General features: G+C 40.3%; 1 long non-coding RNA gene across 1 annotated transcript in view; it reads right to left on the minus strand.

Moving 5' to 3' along the window:
• Positions 1-910: 910 nt before the first annotated feature.
• The window catches only part of LOC104680762, a 43,656-nt gene continuing 23,254 nt past the window's right edge, over positions 911-21,312 (minus strand). The window contains exon 3 of the long non-coding RNA XR_750498.1: positions 911-1,237. This is a non-coding gene — a long non-coding RNA (uncharacterized LOC104680762). The remainder of the gene's footprint in view (positions 1,238-21,312) is intronic.

The raw sequence follows: 21,312 nt of genomic DNA on the forward strand, positions 1-21,312 counted from the left end.
GATTCACAGTGAATTTGTCCTAAGTCATGGAATCAAGTCTTAATGGTTATGCAAGCTTCTATCTGACCGAAGCCAGCCTTGCTTCTTTGTTCTTCAACTTTGTGTCCCCTGTGTTTACATGTTATGCTGAAATCACTTAACCATAAAGGAATCTTATTTAATGGTCCCTCTCTAACTTTTACATTTATGGCAACCTCTTCTACATTTCCCATGCAAGTGGGGTCTATGTTGTCTCACTGAAAGGGTAATAGTTGAGGGAAGGGCTTCGCTTTGTTCCATGAGAGAAGATGCTATTGGGAGAGGTATTTTTATTCCCATGCAGCAATAATTCAGCACAATTTTCCATTGATGAGCTGGTGGTAGCTCTTCTTATTTGAAAGTGCGACTGCAGTATGAGCTAGTGAGAGCATGAGTCGGGGTTTGGCGGTGAGCAGTGAACATTGAGGATCTCCCCAGGATTTTCACCACATCACAGTGTGATGTGCAGATGATGGAAGGTCTCAGGGCTTGTACCTTTATTTTTCCCCTTGGCCTTAATTCAGGTGCAGAAACTCTACATTTTCAGTGACTAAGTGAGATGCTCTCTTTGGATCATAGAAGTGACAAGAAGTCAGAGTGTGCCACCTACCTGGCATGATGCTCATGGACTGATACAACATCTGCCTACCAGCTGACGCTATATTCCTAATATCTTCTGGAGATCCAACCAAGCTCATCAAGATTAATCAAGTTTTCTAACTGGGAATAGGGTGGTTCAGTCTGGATTAGAGTTCAGGGCATCCATGAATTTGGGGTTATGGTCACTATTCAGCTTGATGACGTTCATAGTATTTGATTGGTATAAAAAATCCAGGATTATGTAAAGCATGTCTTATGTCCGGTGGAAGTAAGGAGAATAATAGGCCAGGCCTGCCCAATCTCTTAACTCTATTCAGGATTTGAGGATATAAGGTGCCTGAGAGTAGGACAGGGGTCACTAATAAAAAGAAGCCTGTGATTATTTTAGCTCAGGGAGACTGGTGATCACCTCGGCTTACTATAATGTTTTTCCACTTGCAGCATAATCCCTGCAGTCATCTTGACATTCCGTTACTTGGGAGAGGATGGTCAGGGCCAATCCTGGGATGTTATAAATATGTCAAGGGCAGGGCAACAGGGAAAATGTGTGCTCTTTTTTCCCAGTCCTTGTAAGGGACAAATGCTTGACACTTTCTTCGGAAAGCTGACATCTGTCTTCCTGTCAAAATAAATCGGGGCCTCATTAGTCAAACACAATGCTATGCTTCCATCACTGTGCACAAGGTGGCATGGGCGCTGGGTTGTCCATGATGAGATGATAACCACATTAGATAAGGTCCTCCTGTTGGTGCATAGGATCAACTCATGACTATCCAGGGTACCCATTAGACTGCTGCATTATTCCATGCAGCATGGTGCTCAAACTTTGGCTTGTATGAGTTTTATTAAGGTTGCTTCTTAGAAAGTCAGAATTCTGGGTTGCAATTGTAATAATTTGGATTCAGTCAGTCTCAGACAGGGCTAGGGTTTCTGATGTAATACTGATGCAGATGGGCGATGGTCACAGCAGTGTTCTGGAGCCAGCATGTACCCGCCCTTGAGATCTGATTAGTAAACACACAGGAATTTTGTGAGCTGGTTATTTAAACATTAGTAGCATGAAATTAACCATAGTGGTAGTATTTATACCATGGAAATTGGCAAATAGTACAAATCAGAGTCTTTTTTTTTTCTGGATTGCTGGTTTACTAGCACACCATTAATCATGACAACTATTTTAGGGCTGTGAGAACAGATCTGGACCGTGACTTTGGAGAAGAAAATGTTTGCTTTGGAAAGTCTTCTAATGTCCTTCGCCATCTTATGCAAGTCCATTTTCATCTCTGGGCTCAAGGTTTCCTTTATAAAATAAGAGCATTAGACTAGATCAGTTTTCAAACCTGGTTGCGCAATAGTCATTTGGAGCTCTCTGACCAAGACTGAAATCTGGGCCTCGCTCCCAGAGAGTCTGGAGCCTCAGACTAGCAAGGGATTTCAGCCGACTGCACATGTATGTATAACATAGCTTTGGGAGAGTATACCTGGCACCACGGTTGAGAACTATTAATCTAGATGATGTCCACTGTTCCTTGAAATTCTAGATTCTCAGCCTGTGCAATACTATGTTGCCTTATATTTCACTTTTGCATTAATCCCTGTCATGAAAGAAGAGTTCTTCTGCATAAGAGCATTTTACAGACAAGTAAAGAATACACTAATAAATATCAGTCTTTTTTTTTTTTTTTTTTGAGATGGAGTTTTACTCTTATTGCCCAGCCTGGAGTGTAGTAGCATGATCTCAACTCACAGTAACCTCCGCCTCCTGGGTTCAAGCAGTTCTCCTGCCTCAGCCTCCTGAGTAGCTGAAATTACAGGTATCCACCACCACGCCCGGCTAATTTTTTGTATTTTTAGTAGAGATGGGTTCTTTTTATTATTATTATTATACTTTAAGTTCTAGGTACATGTGCACAAAGTGCAGGTTTGTTACATATGTAGACATGTGCCATGTTGGTGTGCCGCACCCATTAGCTCATCATTTACATTAGGTTTATCTCCTAATGCTATCCCTCCCCGCTCCCCCTAACCCCATGACAGGCCCTGGTGTGTGGTGTTCCCCAACCTGTGTCCAAGTGTTCTCATTGTTCAATTCCCACCTATGAGTGAAAACGTGTGGTGTCTGGTTTTCTGTCCTTGAGATAGTTTGCTCAGAATGATGGTTTCCAGCTTCATCCATGTCTCTACAAAGGACATGAACTCATCCTTTTTTATGGCTGCATAGTATTCCATGGTGTATATATGCCACACTTTCTTAATCCAGTCTATCATTGATGGACATTTGGGTTGGTTCCAAGTCTTTGCTATTGTGAATAGCGCCACAATAAACCTAAGTGTACATGTGTCTTTATAGCAGCATGATTTATAATCCTTTGGGTGTATACCTAGTAGTGGGATCACTGGGTCAAATGGTATTTCTAGTTCTAGAACCTTGAGGAATTGCCACACTGTCTTTCACAATTGTTGAACTAGTTTACAGTCCCACCAACAGTGTAAAAGTATTCCTATTTCTCCACATCCTCTCCAGCACTGTTGTTTCCTGACTTTTTAATGATTGCCATTCTAACTGGTGTGAGACGGTATCTCATTGTAGTTTTGATTTGCATTTAGAGACAGGGTTTCACCTGTTGGCCAGGCTGGGCTTGAATTCCTGACCTCAGGTGATCCACCTGCCTCGGCCTCCCAAAGTGCTGGGATTACAGGTATGAGCTACCACGCCCAACCTAAATGCCGTTCTTTTAAAGCATTTGCTCTATTTATTTATTTTTTCTTGAGCAAAAGAATCAGAAGAAAATTTTGTTTTTTATGTTTTAGAGTCACCATTATGGATGAGCATTGTTCATTTATGTAACAAATATTTATTTGGCATCTATTGTATGCTAGGTGTCTACTATAGAAGTGACATAGAGAAGTAGAAAGATTGCTGGACTAGAGTTCAGGGCAAAATAATACTAATAATGGCTAATATTTATTAATATTATATTACATACAATTTACTGTCCTAAACATTGTAGTTTTACCACCTCATTTAATCCTCACTACAATCTTCTGAGGCAGGTAAAATTATATCCCTATTTTACAGATGAGGAAACCAATGCACAAAAAAGATCTTCACTTTCTCAAGGTCACACAAATGGTTGGGGCAGAGATAAGATTCAAACCAGGTCCTGATCTTTCTGTGTGATCTGCGACAAGATTGTTCCCTCCAAATCCTTGGTTTCCTGTTATGGTAGGTGATCTCTGAGGCTTCCTCAAGCCTCACAATTCTCAAGTCCACGTCCTCCCTCACCTGCATCGTGGAAAGCCTGTGTATCTTCATTGGCCCGGGGGAGAAAAACAAGGCTGCTGATGCCTGACTCAGGGATGAATTATGCAATTTAGTCACTAAAACTAGATTACAAAATTTATGCCCTGACGCACATGTTGACTAACATATTTCTTTTTTCAGTAAATAATGAGATACGTGGTATGGTTAAGCACTAAAGATTCACTGTTAAAAAGAGACCAGCTTACCATTCATTAAGTAAATGAATAAATAGATAATTGCAAAGTAAGACAGTGGAATGAAGGAAATGTACAAGAGGTGGGGACAAGTAATCTGAAGATAAAATATTTCAGTTATAAGACTGGAAGGATGAGTGAGACCCAGCTATGGAAAACCAGAAGTAAGAGCCAATCCAGATGTAGAAATAGCACATTCAAGGGTCCTGAGGCTGGAAAGCACATGGTGAGTTCAGGGAGGCCGGTGCAGCTGGAACATCAGGGCCAAGGAAAGGCTTGCACAAAATAAGTTGGAGAGGAGACTTTTGAACTGTAAAGCGTTTAATAATAAAATAACAGGTGCTGTTTTATTTGATACCAATCTGTTGACATAAATAGATTGGATGGAGCCATTGAACAGCAGAAAGTGTTCTAATACATAGAGTACACAGATCTCAAATGTATATCTCCATATTTCAACAACACAATCAAGATAGAGGACAGCTTTTATCACTGGAGAGTCCCCTTATGCCCTTTCCCAATGAATATCATCTCTTGTGTGCATCCCCACTCCAGAGGCAACCAAATATTAGTTCAGTCTGTTGGACTTCATACAAATGGACTCACATAGTATGTATTCTTTTGTGACTGGCTACTTCCCCTTTGCATAATATTTTTGAGATTTATCCATGTTGTTGGTTGTATTAGTAATTGATTTCTTTTTATCCATAGGCTACATGACATGTGATATCACAAATATTTGATTTCTACTCTTAACAGTTTTGGAAGGTATCTCGATGATCCAACCACAGAGCCTTGTGATTAACCCTCCTGCAGTATCCCACCTAGTATTCATGAATGGAAACACTTCCCTTGATGGAGGTGTTAGGGTCTCCCAAAGCCATTCATCCTGCTCTCTTTGCTTAACCCTTAAAATGAGGTCAACGCATAATCCATTGCCTCTAGGACACAAAATAGTTGGCCCTCCATATCTGGGGGTTCCACATCCACAGATTCAACCAACAGCAGATTGAGAATATTCAGGAAAAAAAGGGTGGTCAAGTCTATGCTGAATATGAATACAGACTTTCTTCTTGTCATTATTCCCTAAACAATACAGTGTAACAACTATTTACATGGCATTTACACTTATTAGGTATTATAGGTAACCTAGAGATGATTTAAAGCATACAGAAAGATGTGCATAGGTTTTATGTAAACACTACACCATTTTCTATCAGGGACTTGAGCATCTGTGGATTTTGGTATCTGTAGGGGTCCTGGAACCAACTCCCTACAGATACTGAGGTACAAGTGTACTTATACCCTCTGCTTATTTGAAAAAAAGATGTGAGCCTAGAATGGCTTACTATTCATGTTTTTAGTATTCAACATTATAGGCCATATTTACCTTAAAAAAATTTGAAAGTATTTTTCCTTGTTTCAGGAATACTCAGTGTTATGGTATTAACAAGCCTCGAGTTCCTCAGGATTCCAGAGAGATGAAGCCCAGAGCTGGTCACTTGTCCTCTTATTTCTTACTATTTGGGAAAATAGTTGACCACTGCTCATTTCTGTTCTCTCTGAGAGAGACAGGGGCTCCCAAGGTAGTGTTTTTCTGGCAAAATCGAGAAGCAACAGGCAAAGTACAGCCTACATGTGTCTGAATGCGTGCAGATAAAAACATGTGACGTGATCATTGACTAAAGAAAACCACAAGCAAGCTTTTAAAGAATTAAAATTTGTTTTATTTAGAAATCTTACCGAGGTCTATAGACTGAGGCACATATGCTGGGAGGAGGCTTTCAGAGAGGTTCTGTCAGACACCTCTAAGGCAGTGTTTAGTCCATTGCTTATACAGGTGTTGGGGATTTGGCACATGCAAAATCACATCAGATGAGTACAAGAGAACATCTGATTATAGTTTGCAGGGGCCTAATCCCTAACCTTGGCAGATGTTATCTTACGTGTAAGTAAAGACAAGGGCCAGAGTCATTTCTTTTTTAAGAAATACAGTGACTCAGGCAAGAGATGTGGAGGCAGTGTGTGTTCTATCCTGTTTTGTCTTCAAAGCATCTTCCGGAGAGCTGCATTTCATCACAGATAGGGGTTTAAGCAAAAATGAGCGAATATTACCTCTTATGTTTGCTGCTTTGCGTCAACACAGCATGATACGGTCTAAAGAATTTTGCTCTTTTCAAAGTTCTTTGGCTGCATGAGGCTGTCGCATTATGAAATACATATTTTGTATTGGTCCCCAAGTCCAGACATACTATTCCTAAACCCGTTGGGATCTCCAGAGTGATAAAAGTGTCTTAAGTCCCTAGATATTTTCAGGTGGGGGCTGGTTGGCAAAAGGACATGAAGGCATGACTAGAGGGTTGGGACTTTCAGCTCCAGCTCCCCACTTTTAGGGAGAAGTGAGGGGCAAAGGACTGAGAGTTGAGTTGATCACCAATGGCGATTTAATCAATTATGCTTATGTAATGAAGCTTTCATAAAAACCTAAAAGGACTAGGCTCAGGAGCTTCTGGATAGCTGAGCATGTGGAGGTTTCTAGAGGGTGGTATGCCTGGAGAGGACATGAAGGCTCCATGCCCCTTCCCACGTGCCTTGCCCTGTCTTTCATCTGTCCATTTATCTGTATCATTTATTATATGCTTTATTAATAAACTAGTAGACATAAGCAAAGGGTTTCCCTGAGTGCTGTGAGCCACTCTAGAAAATTAATGAAACCCAAGCAGGAGGTCCTAGGAAATGTGACTTGTGTCTGAAGTGGACAGTCTTGTGAAACTGAGCCTTTACCTTATGGGATCTGATACAATCTATGAGTAGATAGTGTCAGAATTAGATTGAATAAGAGGACACCTAGCTGAATAATCTGCTGGAAAATTGACTGGTTGCTGGTGGGAAGAAATCCCCACGCATATACCTGTTGGCCCTTTGTATGTCTTCTTTTGTGAAATGTCTATTCATGCCTTTTACCCACTTTCTAATGGGATTATTATTATAATTTTTAACTATTGAGTTGTTTGAATTCTTTGTGTATACTGGATAGCAGTCCCTAGTTAGATGAATAGTTTGCAAATATTTTCTCCCATTAACAGGTTGTCTCTTCACTCTGTTGATTGTTTTCTTTGCTGTGCAGAAACTTTTTAGTTTAATATAGTCCCATTTGATACATTTTGAGACAGTGACTCAAATGTCCTGCTCTGTCCCTTGTATAAGGGATTGAGTTATTTATTTGATTCTCAGCTTGGTTGCTGTTGGTGTATAGCAGTGCTACTGATTTGTGTACATTGATTTTATATCCCGATACTTTACTGAATTCATTTACCAGATCTAGAAGCTTTTTGGATGAGTACTTAGGGTTTTCTAGGTATACAATCATATAATTGGTGAACAGCGACAGTTTGGCTTCCTCTTTACCATGGTGTTATCATAGCTCACTGCAGCTTCCTCAGAGTTCCATGGTGCTATCATAGCTCACTGCAGCCTTGATCTCCTAGGCTCAAGCAATACTCCCACCTTAGCCTTTTGAGTAGCTAGAACTGCAAGTTCATGACACCAGCATGCCTGGCTAAATTAAATTTTTTTTTTTTTTTTTTTTTTTTTTTTTTTTGTAGAGATGGCACCTCTCTATGTTGGCCAGGTTGTTCTTGAACTTCTGCCCACAAGCAATCCTTTTTGGCTTCCCAAAGTGCGGAATTACAAGTGTGAACCACCATGCCTTGGTTTTATTTTACTTTTTGTGTAGCCATTGTAAGTGGAATTGCCTTCTTGATTTTATTCTCAAGTATTTCATTATTGGTGTGTAGAAAATGCTACTGATTTTTGTATGCTAATTTTGTATTCTGTAACTTCACAAAATTTATTTATATCTAAGAGTTTTTTGGTGGAGTCTTTAGGATATTTCTAGACATAAGATTGTATTATCTGCAAAGAGGAACAATTTGATTTCCTCTTTTGCAATTTGGATGTTTTTTCTTTCCCTTGTCTGATCGTTCTGAGCAGGACTTGTAGTACTATGTTGAATAGGAGTGGAAAAGTGGGCATTCTTGTTTTGTTCCAGTTCTTAGAAGAAAGGCTTTCAGCTTTTTCGCTCTTAGTATAATGTTAGCTGTGTGTTTGTTATATGTGGCCTTTATTATGTTGAGGAATGTTCCTTTAATGCCTGGTTTACTGAGAGTTTTTATAAGAAAGTTATGTTGAATTTTGTCAAATGCTTTTTCTGCATCTATGAAGACGACCGTATGAGTTTTGTTCTTCATTCTGTTAATGTGATGTATCACGTTTTTTGATTTATATATATTGAACCATCCTTGTATCCCTGGGACAAATCCCACTTGATTGTGGTGTTTATCTTTTTGATGTGTTGTTGGATTCAATTTGCTAGTATTTTGCTGAGGATTTTGCATCTATGATCATCAAGGGTATTGGCCTGTAGTTTTTGTTGTTGTTGTTGCATCCTTATCTGTTTTTGATATCAGGGTAATGCTGATCTCATAGAATGAGTTAGAAGGAGTCCCCTCCTCTTCAAGTTTTTGGAATAGTTTGAGGAGAATTGGTGTGAGTTCTCCTTTGAAAGTTTGGTAGTATTCAGCAGTGAAGCCATCATTCCTGAACTTTTCTTTGTTGGAAGATTTTTATTACTGATTCAATCTCATTACTTGTTATGGGTCTGTTCAAGTTTTTAATTTCTTTCTAATTTAATATTGGCAGGTTGTATGTGTCCAGAATTCATCCATTTCTTGTAGGTTTTCCAGTTTGTCAGCATATAGTTGTTCCTAACAGTCTCTGATGATCTTTTGTATCTCTTTGGTATCAGTTGTAATGTTTCCTTTCCATTCTGATTTTGTTTATTTGGGACTTCTGCTTTTTTTTTCTTGGTTAGTCTAGCTAGTGGTTTATTGAGTTTGTTTATCCTTCCAAAAAATAACTTTTGATATCATTAACTGTAGCTTTTTCACCTCTATTTCATTTAGTTCTGTTCTGTTCTGATTTTTATTTTTATTTTTTTACTTCTACTAATTTTTGGTTGGTTTATTCTTGCTTTTCTAATTCCTTGAGGTGCATCCGTTAGATTGCTTGTTTGGAATCTTTCTACTTTTTGATGTAGGCATTTATTGCTAGAAACTTCCCTCTTTGCACTACTTTTGCTGTGTTTCATAGGTTTTGGTATGTCGATTTTTGCTTTTCATTTGTTTCAAGGAATTTTCTTACTTCCTCGTTAACTTCATCCTTGACCCAGTGGTCATTCGGGAGCATGTTTTTAATTTTTACTTATTAATAGTTTCCCTAGTTCATTTTATTATTGATTTCTAGTTTTATTCCACTGTGGTCTTAGCAGCTGGTTGATATAATTTTAATTTAAAAAATTTTGGGGGACTTGTTTTGTGTCCTAATATATGGTCTCTCCTAGAGGATGTTCTGTGTGCTAATGAGAAGAATGTGTGTTTTGTAGCTGTGGGTGAAATATTCTGTAAATATCTGTGAGGAAAATTTGGTCAAATGTGCAGTTTAAATCCGATTTTTTTTGTTGTTAATTTTCTATCTGGATGATCTGTCTTATGATCTCTCATCTAGATGATGACAGTGGGGTGTTGAAGTCCTCAACTCTTGTTGTATTGGAGCTTATCTCTCCCTTTAGGTCTAATAGTATTTACCTGATATATGCTGGTGCTCTGGTGTTGGGTGAATATATGTTTAGAACTGTCATATCCTCTTGCTGGATTGATTCCTTTATCATTACATAATGACCTTCTTTGTCTCTTTCTACTGTTTTTGATTTAAACTCTGTTTTATCTAAGTATAGCTATTCCTGCTCATTTTTGGTTTCCATTTGCATGGAATATCATTTTCTGTCCCTTCACTTTCAGTCTATATGTCTTTACAGGTGAGATGATTTTGTTGTAGGAGCCAGTAGTTGGGTCATGTTTGTTAAAATCCATTCAGCCAGGCTATCTATTTTAAGTGGAAAGTTTAATCTGGATGTCTAATCTCTTGCTAGACTTGGACTGTTTTCAGCTACTGGTTTGTTAAATAGGTTTTCTAACCTTTCACTTTCTCTTTCCTCCAGGATACTGAAAATTTGAGTATTTAGTCATGTGACAGTGTTCTATATGTCACATAAGCTTTGTTCATTATTTTAAATTCTTTTTTTTCTGTATTTTTTTCGGCCCTGAAATTTTTTCTTCTGCCTGGTTACATCTAATGTTGAAGCTTTCAAATGTGTTTCATATTGCATTTAATGAATTCTTCAGTTCCAGAATTTACATTTGACTCTTTTTTATGCTATTTGGAAATTTCTCATTCATATCCTGAATTTATTTTGATTTTTTGTATTATTGTTCTGTATTCTCTTGTATCTCAATGAGCTTTTTAAACATCATTATTTTGTTGTTTAAATTAAAAAATAATTTTTTATTATTTCAATAGTTTTTTTGGGAATAGGTGATTTTTGGTTACACGGATAAGCTTGTTAGTAGTGATTTCTGTGATTTTGGTGCACCCATCACCCAAGCAGTGTACACCGTACCTGATGTGCAATCTTTTATCCTTCAACCACCCCCGGTCTTCCCCCTGTGTCCCCAGAGTCCATTGTATCATTGTTACGCCTTTGCATCCTTATAGCTTAGCTCCCACTTGTAAGTGAGAACATACAATGTTTGGTTTTCCATTCATAAGTTACTTCACTTAGAATAATGGTCTCTAATTCCATCCAGGTTGTGACAGATGCCATTATTTTATTCCTTTTTATGACTGAGTAGTATTTCACAGTCTATCTATCTATCTATCTATCTATCACATTTTCTTTATCCATTCATTGATTGATGGGCATTTGGGCTGATTCCATGTTTTCTGATTGCAAATTGTGCTGCTATAAACATGCATGTACAAGTATCATTTTCGTATAATGACTTCTTTCCCTCTGGGTAGATACCCAGTAGTGGGATTGCTGGATCCCACTTTTAGGATTGTTTTTCTAGTTTTTTGAAGAATGATGATAGTATTTTGATGACAATTGCATTGAATTTGTCAGTTGCTTTTGGCAGTATGTTTGTTTTCACAATATTGATTATATTATACTGATTATACCCATTCATGAGCATGGATGTGTTTCCATTTGTGTGTGTCACCTATGATTTCTTTCAGTAGTGTTTTGTAGTTTTCCTTGTAGAGGTCTTTCACCTCCTTGGTTAGGCGTATTCCGAAGTATTTCATTTATTTTTTGCAGCTCTTGTATAAGGGATTGAGTTATTTATTTGATTCTCAGCTTGGTTGCTGTTGGTGTATAGCAGTGCTACTGATTTGTGTACATTGATTTTATATCCCGATACTTTACTGAATTCATTTACCAGATCTAGAAGCTTTTTGGATGAGTACTTAGGGTTTTCTAGGTATACAATCATATAATTGGTGAACAGTGACAGTTTGACTTCCTCTTTACCAATTTGTATGCTCTTTATTTCTTTCTCTTGTCTGATTGCTTTGGCTAGGACTTCCAGTACTATGTTGAATAGAAGTGGTGAGAAGTGGGTATCCTTGACTTGTTCCTGTTCTTGGAAGGCTTTTAACTTTTCCCCAGTGAGTATAATGTTGGCTGTGGATTTGTCATAGATGGATTTTGTTACCTTAAGGTATGGCCCTTCCATGCCAATTTTGCTGAGGGGTTTAATCATAAAGGAATGCGGGATTTTGTCAAATGCTTTTTCTGCATCTATTGATATGATCATATGATTTCGTTTTTGATTCTTTTTATGTGACATATTGCATTTGTTGACTTGTGTATGCTAAATCATCCCTGCATCCCTGGTATGAAACCCACTTAATGATGGTGGATTATCTTTTTGATACGCTGTTGGATTCAGTTAGCTAGTATTTTGTAGAGAATTTTTGCATCTATATTTATCAGGCATATGGTCTGTAGTTTTCTTTTTTTTGTTAAGTCCTTTCCTGTTTTGGGAATTAAGGTGACACTGGCTTCATAGAATACTTTAGGGAGGAGTCTGTCTTTCTCTATCTTTTGGAATAGTTTCAGTAGGATTGGTAGTCATTTTTCTTTGAATGTCTTTTAGAATTCAGCTATGAATTATCTGGGACTGGACTTTTTTGTTGTTGTCCATTTAAAAATTTACCATTTCAATCTCACTGTTTGTTATTTGTCTGTTCAGAATTTCTATATTTTCCTGGTTTAATCTAGGAGGGTTCTATATTTCCAGGAATTTATCCATCTCCTCTAGAGTTTCTAGTTTTTATGCATAAAGGTGTTCATAGCAGCCTTGAGTGATCTTTGTATTTCTGTTGTATTGGTTGTAATATCTCACATTTCATTTGTAATTGAGCTTATTTGAATCTTTTCTGTTCTTTTTTTGTTAATCTTGCTAATGGTCTATCAATTTTGTTTATCTTTTCAAAGAACTGGCTTTTTATTTCATTTATCTTTTGTATTTTTTGTTTCAATTTTGTTTAGTCTGCTCTGATCTTTATTTCTTTTTTTCTGCTCGGTTTGGGTTTGGTTTGTTCTTGCTTCTCTCGTTCCTTCAGGTGTACTCTGAGATTGTCTACTTGTGCTCTTTCAGACTTTTCAATGTAGGCATTTAATGCTATGAGCTTTCCTCTTAGCACCACTTTTCCTGTATCCCAGAGGTTTTGATATGTTGTGTCACTGTTATCATTCAGTTCAAATAATTTTTAAATTTCTATCTTGATTTCATTGCTGACCAAACAATCATGCAAGAGCAGGTTATTACATTTCTATGTATTTGTATGGTTTTGAGAGTTTATTCTGGAGTTGATTTCCAGTTTTATTTCACTGTGGTCTGAGAGAGTATTTGATATAATTCCAATTTTTAAAAATTTATTGAGACTTGTTTTGTGGCCTATCATGTGGTCTATATTGGAGAATGTTCCATGCACTGATGAATAAAATGTATATTCTGCAGTAGTTGGATAGAATGCTCTGTAAATATCTGCTATGTCCATTTGTTCTAGGGTACAGTTTAAGTCCATTGTTTCTTTGTTGGCTGTCTGTCTTGATGACCTGTCTAGTGCTGTCAGTGGAGTATTGAAGTCCTCCATTATTATTTTATTGTCATCTATCTCATTTCTTAGGTCTAGTAGTAATTTTTTATAAATTTGGGAGTTCCAGTGTTAGGTGCATATATATTTAGGATTGTGATATTTTCCTGTTGAACTAGTCCTTTTATCATTACATAATGTTTCTCTTTAGTTTTCTTTCTTTTTTTTTAACTGTTGTTGCTTTAAAGTCTCTTTTGTCTGATATAAAAATAGTGACTCCTGCTAGCTTTTGGGTCCATTTGCATGGAGTATCTTTTTCTACCCCTTTACCTTAAGTTTATGTGAGTCCTTAGTGTTAGATGAGTCTCTTGAAGACAGCAGATACGTGGTTGGTGAATTCTTATCCATTCCACCATTTTGTATCTTTTAAGTGGAGCATTTAGGCCATTTATATTTAGCGTTAGTATTGAGATGTGAGGTACTATACTATTCATAGTGCTAACTATTGCCTGAATACATTTTTTCCCCATTGTGTTATTGTTTTATAGGCCCTGCAATGTTTATGCTTTAAGAAGGTTCTATTTTGGTGTGTTTTGAAGTTTTGTTTCACAATTTAGGACTCTGTTTAGCAGTTCTTGTAGTGCTGGCTTGGTAGTGGTGAATTATCTCAGGATTTGTTTGTCTGAAAAAGACTTTATCTTTCCTTCATTTATAAAGCTGAGTTTCACTGGATACAAAATTCTTGGTTGATAATTATTTTGTTTAAAGAGGCTAAAGATAGGACCCCAATCCCTTCTAGCTTGTAGGGTTTTTGCTGATAAATCTGTTGGTTATCTGATAGATTTTCCTTAATAGGTTACCTAATACTTTTGCCTCCTAGTTCTTAAGATTTGTTTTTTTTTTCTTGACTTCAGATAACCTGATGACTATGTGTTTAGGTGATAACCTTTATTATTATTATTATTATTGTTATTATTATTATTATTATTTTTGAAGACAGAATCTTACTTTGCCACCCAGGCTGGAGTGCAGTGGCATCATCTTGGCTCACTGCAACTTCTGCCTCCCAGGTTCAAGTGATTCTCATGCCTCAGTCTCCCTAGTAGCTAGGATTACAGATGTGCACCACCATGCCTGGCTGATTTTTGTATTTTTAATAGGGATGAGTTTTCACCATATTAGCCAGCCTAGTCTTGAACTCCTGAGCTCAGGTGATCCACCCGCCTGGGTCTCCCAAAGTGCTGGGATTACAGGTGTGAGCCACTGCCCCTGGCCTAGGTGATAATCCTTTTGTGATGAATTTTTTGAGTGTTCTTTGAGCTTCTTTTATTTAAATGTGTAGGTCTCCAACAAGGCCAGGGAAGTTTTCTTCAATTATTCCCTAAAATAAGTTTTCCAAACTTTTAGATTTCTCTTCTTCCTCAGGGAAACTAGTTATTCTTAAGTTTGGTCATTTCACATAATCCCCAACTTCTTGGAGGCTTTGTTCGTTTTTACTTATTCTTTTTTTCTTCGTCTTTGTTGGATTGGGTTAATTTGAAAGCCTTGTCTTTGAGCTGTGAAATTTTTTCTTCTACTTTTTCTAGTCTATTGTTGAAACTTTCCAATGTATTTTGTATTTCTCTAAGTGTGTCTTTCATTTCCAGAAGTTGTGATTGCTTTTTGTTTATGATGTCTATTTCTCTGAAGACATCGTGGTTCATATCCTGTATTATTTTAAAAATTTGCTTAAGTTGGTTTTCACTTTTTCTCTGGTGCCTACTTGAGTAACTTAATAATCAACCTTCTGAATTCTTTTTCTAGCAATTCAAAGATTTCTTCTTTGTTTGGATCCATTGCTGGTGAGCTAGTGTGATCTTTTGGGGGGTGTTAAAGAAACTGGTTTTGTCATGTTAACAGAATTGTTTTTCTGGTTCCTTTTCATTGGGGTGGACTGTGTCAGAGGAAAGATCTGGGGCTCAAGGTCTACTGTTCAGATTCTTTTGTCCCAGGGGGTGATGCCTTGATTTGGTGCTCTCCCACTTCCCTTAGGGATGGGGCTTCCTGAGAGCTGGACTGCAGTGACTGCTATTGCTTTTCTGGGTCTAGTCCAGGTCTCCCAGTCATGGAGACCAGCACCTGCTCTGGTGGTGGTAGTAGGGGAGTGAAGTGGATTCTGTGAGAGTCCTTGGTTGTACTTTTGTTTAGTGCACCGGTTTTTTTGGATGCTGGCTATGCTAGCAGTAAAGTTGTACTATGGACAGACTCAGGACCTCTGGTTAGCCAGGATGTTTTAGGTGGTGGAATTGGCTGTTGTCTTCTCCTTCCTTGGAGTATGGTTGTTCCGTTACGGGTTGCTTTAATGGTTTGAGTTGATTGGCTTCCGGTCAGGAGGTGGCACTTTCAACAGAGCACCAGCTGTGCTAGTAGAAGGAGGATACAAACTTGTCCTAAGGTCACTTGGATAAGTATTGGGTTTCTCTGGTGATGGTTGGGGCCATAGAGCTCCCATGACCTTATGTCTTTTGTCTTTGACTACCAGGGTGGGTAGAGAAGGACCATAAGGTTGGGGCAGGGTTAGGTGTGTCTGAGCTGAGACTGTCTTTGGGCAGGGCTTGCCATGGCCACTGAGGGGGATGGGAATGTGGTTTTCAGGCCAACGGAGTTATGTTCTAAGGAGGATTATGGCTGCCTCTGTTGCTTTATACAGTTGGCCAAGAAAGTGGGGGAAAGCTGGCAGTGACAGGTCTCACCCAGCTCCTGTACAGCCAGCAAAGCCAGTCTCACTCCTGCCGTACTCTCCATAAAGCTGAATTTATATCCAGGCCTCCAGTGTGCAAGGTTGAGATCTTGCCTCAGGCTACAAGCTTCCTTGCTGAGAAAGCAAGCAGTGCTTTCAAGCCTTGACCCTCCCTGCCTTCCATGACTTCTGTGCTCATCTCTACACTTTCCGTTCACCCTGGTAGCCCACAGATTCTGCCCACGAAAATTCGCACTTGGTTGGAATTATTACATAGTTCAGCTGGAAGCCTCCTGTAGCCTGTGGCCCTTCCCTAATTCCACTGGCTACCTTCCCCCAAGGACCCCTGTGAGATAAAGTCAGAAATGGCTTCCCTGGGGACTTAGAATGCCTACAGGTTCTTCCTGCTGCTTCTTCTACTTTTATATTTCACTTGGCTTGCTAAATTTGCTTCAGCTCTAGGTAAGGTTAAATCCTTCTTCAATTATCTGGGTTTTCACGTTCCCCAGTAAGGATGTGTGTTTGGAGGCAGATTTTCCCCACTCATAGTTTGCAGCAGCAAGCTGCTTCTTTCAAAGGGTCTGTGAATTCTTTTGGTTTCCCTCATATGTTCTTGTGGTGGTTCTTGGAGCAAACATTCACGGTGTGAGTCTCCACACACTGCTCTGTCCATCCAAGTGGAGCTGCAAGTTAGTCCTGCCTCCTAGGTGCCATTTTTCCTCCTACTCTAGCATCATTATTTTGAGTATTTTATGTGAGATTTCATGGATTTCCTTTTGACTGAACTCTTGCTGGAGAATTACTGTGTTCTCTTGGAGGTGTCATATTTTCTTGCTTTTTCATGTTTCATATGTTTTTACACTGATGTCTGTGCATCTGGTGTAACAGTTGTTTCTTTCAATTTTTGGAATTTGCTTTCATGGGGAGGATACTTTTTTGAAGATGTATCTATAGTGTTGGTTGGGTCGGGCACTTTGCCATTGATTTTGGATGTATGCAGTAGTGTGGTCTCCATATGATTTCTTCAGCTGTAAACATTGTCAGTGGTGTCTGTGACTTCCTGAGTGGCTTAGGGTGCAGTTGTTAGTGGAGTGGAGACTGTGGCAAAGTTTTATTGGATATAGCAATGCCAGGTGGTCCTATCTTCAGGCCTCTATGGTGGCAGTAGTGGGCTGAGCATGCCTGTCCTTGGGCTCCAGGGTGGGATATATTGGCACTGATTTTAGTGGTTCCAGGGAGTCCAATTCTTGGATCCCCAGGTGGCTTTCTCAGGTGCTGGTAGTGGCAGAGTTAGGCCAGGCAAATGGGTGGGTTTTCAGGCCTCTGGGCAATGGTCATGGCATGGGTGATTGTAGTAGTAGTAGATGGAGTAATCTCTGGATCCTACATGGTCTGTACTTGTGTTGACAGTGGCTGTAATGGGCTGGGTGGGCCAGTCCCTGGGCCTATAGGTGTGTGCCCACTGTGGTGGTAATGGCAGGTTGGGTGGGCTTGAACTCAAGCTTCCACGAGGAGTGCTCAGGTGCCAACAATGGTGGACTGGGCTGGGAGGCCCTGGGTCTCTGGACCACATGTTCTGGTGCTGGTGGTGGGGAAGCAGAGCAAGGCTGGGCAAATTGGTCCTTAGTCCTCCCAGGGGTACTTGCAGGTACTAGCTGTGGTAGGCAGAGGCAGGGTGAGCCTTAGACCCACTGGTAGCATGGGTGGGCGAGTGTCAACTGCAGTGGCAGTGGCAGGCCGAATGAGCCTCACCTCAGGCCCCTGGGAGAAGTGCTTAAGTGCCAATGGTGACGGACTGGACTAGGCAGTCTCCAGGTCCCTGCACTGTGTGCTCTGGCACCAGGAGGTTTGGGTGGTGGAGTGAGCCACGCAGTTCTGTCCTTCAGATCTGCTGGTGGGGCTTGCAGATGCTGGCTGTGGTCGGCAGCGGTGGGGTAATCTCCAGGCCAAGGCAGAATGTTCAGGTGGGGACTGCAGTGGCTGCACTGTAGGCCTGCTCAGGGGTTGTGGGAGTGGCAGGGTTGCTTTTAGTGGCAGGAGCCATATGCAGGTGGCTGGGGAGTATGCATTTTGCTCATGCTTGAATCCTGGCAGCGGCAGCCATAAGCAGTTGTTGAGGGTAGGGGGGTTTGTCATTGCGATGCATGAAAATGTGCAGTGGCTTCATTGTGGGGGGCAGTGGGGTTTTGCTAATGGCTTACTCTTCAGCCCTGGAGTCTGTGGTCTGTTGGAAGCTGGGCTCTCAATATGGCATTTTGCTGTCGCTGCTTAGGGTTTGGGGTGTGTGGGGCCCAGCATAAGCTCCCTTTCTGGAACAATGCCTTTGTGTGATCTTCAGGCAGCTTTTGATATTAGTCTTGAAGACTGCAAGGGTCTAGGGCTTTCCCATGCAGAGGATGCAGGAGTCTGTAGTGGAAATGTTGACCTCTGAGAGTCACTCACTTATCCTTTTCCTGCATTGTGGAGCCTCCCCAGGCTCCCAGCCAATCCTGGCCAAGCAGATTGCCTGACTTCCTTCTCCTTCCTTACTTTGGGTGCTTCCTGTCATTTCTCAGTTGAATGCCAGTGTTGTTTCTTAGACGATATATTCAAAGTGTTCTACTCTATTTTCGTTCTTCTTTGTGGAGGAGGCAAGCACCAGATGCCTTTAGTCAGCCATCTTGAAGCCTCTCAATTCACCTATTTAAATTGTATAGCTCAGTGATTTTTAGTATAATCGCATAGTTGCACAACCATCATCACAATCAATTTTAGAACATTTGTGACATGTCATAAAGAAACCCTGTGCCCTTTAGCTATTACTCTTCAATTCCCTCATACCCCCCAGCCCCAAGCAACTACTTTCTGTGTGTATAGATCTGCCTATTCTGGACATTTCAAAGAAATAGAATCATACATGCAGCATGTGGTCTTTTGTAATTGACTTCTTTCATTTAGCATAATGTTTTTAAGGTTTATCCGTGTTGTACCACGTATGGGTATTTGATTTATTTTTGTTGGGGAATAATATATTGTATGCATATACCACATTTGTATTCGTTCATCCATTACCAGGCATTTGGGTTGTTTCTACCTTTTGGTTATTATGAATAATGTTACCATAAACATTCATGTGCAAGTTTCTGTGTGAACATAAGTTTTCATTTTTCTTAGGGATACAAAACTAGCAGTAGAGTTGCTGGATCAAACAGTAAGTCTATGTTTAACATGATTGTATTAGTCCATTTTCATGCTGCTGACTGATAAAGGCATACTCGAGACAGGGAAGAAAAAGATATTTAATTGGACTTGCAGTTAAATATGGCTGGGAGGCTCAGAATCATGGTGGGAAGTGAAAGGTGGTTTTTACATGGTGGTGACAAGAGAAAATGAGGAAGATGTAAAAGTGGAAACCCCTGATAAACCCATCAGATCTTGTGAGACTGATTCACTACCATGAGAACAGTATGGGGGACTCCACCACTCTGATTCAAATTATCTCCCACCGGGTCCCTCCCACAACACATGGGAATTGTGGGAGTACAACTCAAGATGAGATTTGGGTGGGGACCACAGAGCCAAACCATATCATTCCACCCCTGGCCCTTCCAAATCTCATGTCTTCACATTTTAAAACTAATCATGCCTTCCCAACTGTCCCCCAAAGTCTTAACTCGTTTCAGCATTAACTCAAACGTCCACAGTTCAAAGTCCCATCTGAGACAAGGCAATCCCTTCTGCCAATGAGCCTGTAAAATCAAAACCAAGCTAGTTACTTCCTAGATACAACGTGGGTACAGGTATTAGGTAAATACAGCCATTCCAAATGAGATAAATGGGGCAAAACAAAGGAGTTACAGGGCCCAAGAAAGTCTGAAATCCAGCGAGGCAGTCAAATTTTAAAGCTCCAAAATGATCTCCTTTGAATTCAGGTCTCACATCCAGGTCACGCTGATATAAGAGGTGGGTTCCCATGGTCTTGAGCAGCTCCGCCCTTGTGGCTTTGCAGGGTACAGCCTCCCTCCCAGCTGCTTTCACGGGCTGGTGTTGAGTGTCTGTGGCTTTTCCAGGCACACGGTACAAGTTGTAGGTTGATCTACCATTCTAGGGTCGGGAGGATGGGGAGCCTTTTCTCACAGCTCCACTGGGCAGTACCCCAGTAGGGACTCTGTGTAGGGGGATCCAACCCCACATTTTGCTTCTGCACTGCCCTAACAAAGGTTCTTCATGAGAGCCCCATTTATGCAGCAAACTTCTGCCTAGGCATCCAGGCTTTCCATACATCTTCTGAAATCCAGGCAGAGGTTCCCAAACCACAGTTCTTGACTTCCGTGCACCCGCAGCCTCAACACCACGTGGCAGCTGCCAAGGCTTGGGGCTTGCACCCTCTGAATCCATGGCCTGAGCTCTATGTTTGCTCCTTTCAGTGGCTGGAACACAGAGCATAAAGTCCCTAGGCTGTACACAGCATGGGGACCCTGGGCCTGGCCCACAAAACCATTTTTTCTTCCTAGACCTGCAGATCTGTGATGGGAGAGGCTGTCACAAAGGTCTCTGACATGCCCTGGAGACATTTTCCCCATTGTCTTGAGGATTAACATTCAACTCCCTGTTACTTATGCAAATATCTGCAGCCAGCTTGAATTTCTCCTCAGAAAATGGGATTTTCTTTTCTATCACATTACTAGGCTGCAAATTTTCCAACTTTTTATGCTCTGCTTCCCTTTTAAAATTGAATGCTTTTAACAGCACCCAAGTCACCTCTTGAATGCTTTGCTGCTTAGAAATGTCTTCCACTAGATACCCTAAGACATCTCTCTCAAGTTCAAAGTTCCACAAATCTCTAGGGCAGGGACAAAATGCTACCAGTCTCTTTGCTAAAACATAACAGGAGTCACTTTTGCTCCAGTTCCTAACAAGTTCCTCATCTCCATCTGAGACCGCCTCAGCCTGGATTTCATTGTCCATATCATTATCAGTATTTTTGTCGAAGCCATTCAACAAGTTTCTAGGAAGTTCCAAACTGTCCCACATTTTCCTGTTTTCTTCTGAGCCCTCCAAACTGTTCCAACCTCTGCCTATTACCCAGTTCCAAAGTTGCTTCCACATTTTCAGGTATTTTTTCAGCAATGTCTCACTCTACTGTTACTAATTTACTGTATTACTCTGTTTCATGCTGCTGATAAAGACATACCAGAGACTGGGAAGATAAAGAGGTTTAATTGGACTTACAGCTCCGCATGGCTGGGGAGGCCTCAGAATTATGGCAGGAGATGAAAGGCATTTTTAATGTGGTGGTAGCAAGAGAAAATGAAGCAGATGCAAAAGCAGAAACCCCTGATAAAATTGTCAGATCTCGTGAGACTTATTCACTACCACAAGAACAGTATGGGAGAATCCACCACAATGATTCAAATTATCTCCCAGTGGGTCCCTCCCACAACACATGGGAATTATGGGAGCACAATTCAAGATGAGATTTGGGTGGGGACACAGAG

The sequence above is a fragment of the Rhinopithecus roxellana genome, chromosome 3, assembly GCF_007565055.1.
Source record: "Rhinopithecus roxellana isolate Shanxi Qingling chromosome 3, ASM756505v1, whole genome shotgun sequence".
Lineage (NCBI taxonomy): Eukaryota > Metazoa > Chordata > Mammalia > Primates > Cercopithecidae > Rhinopithecus > Rhinopithecus roxellana.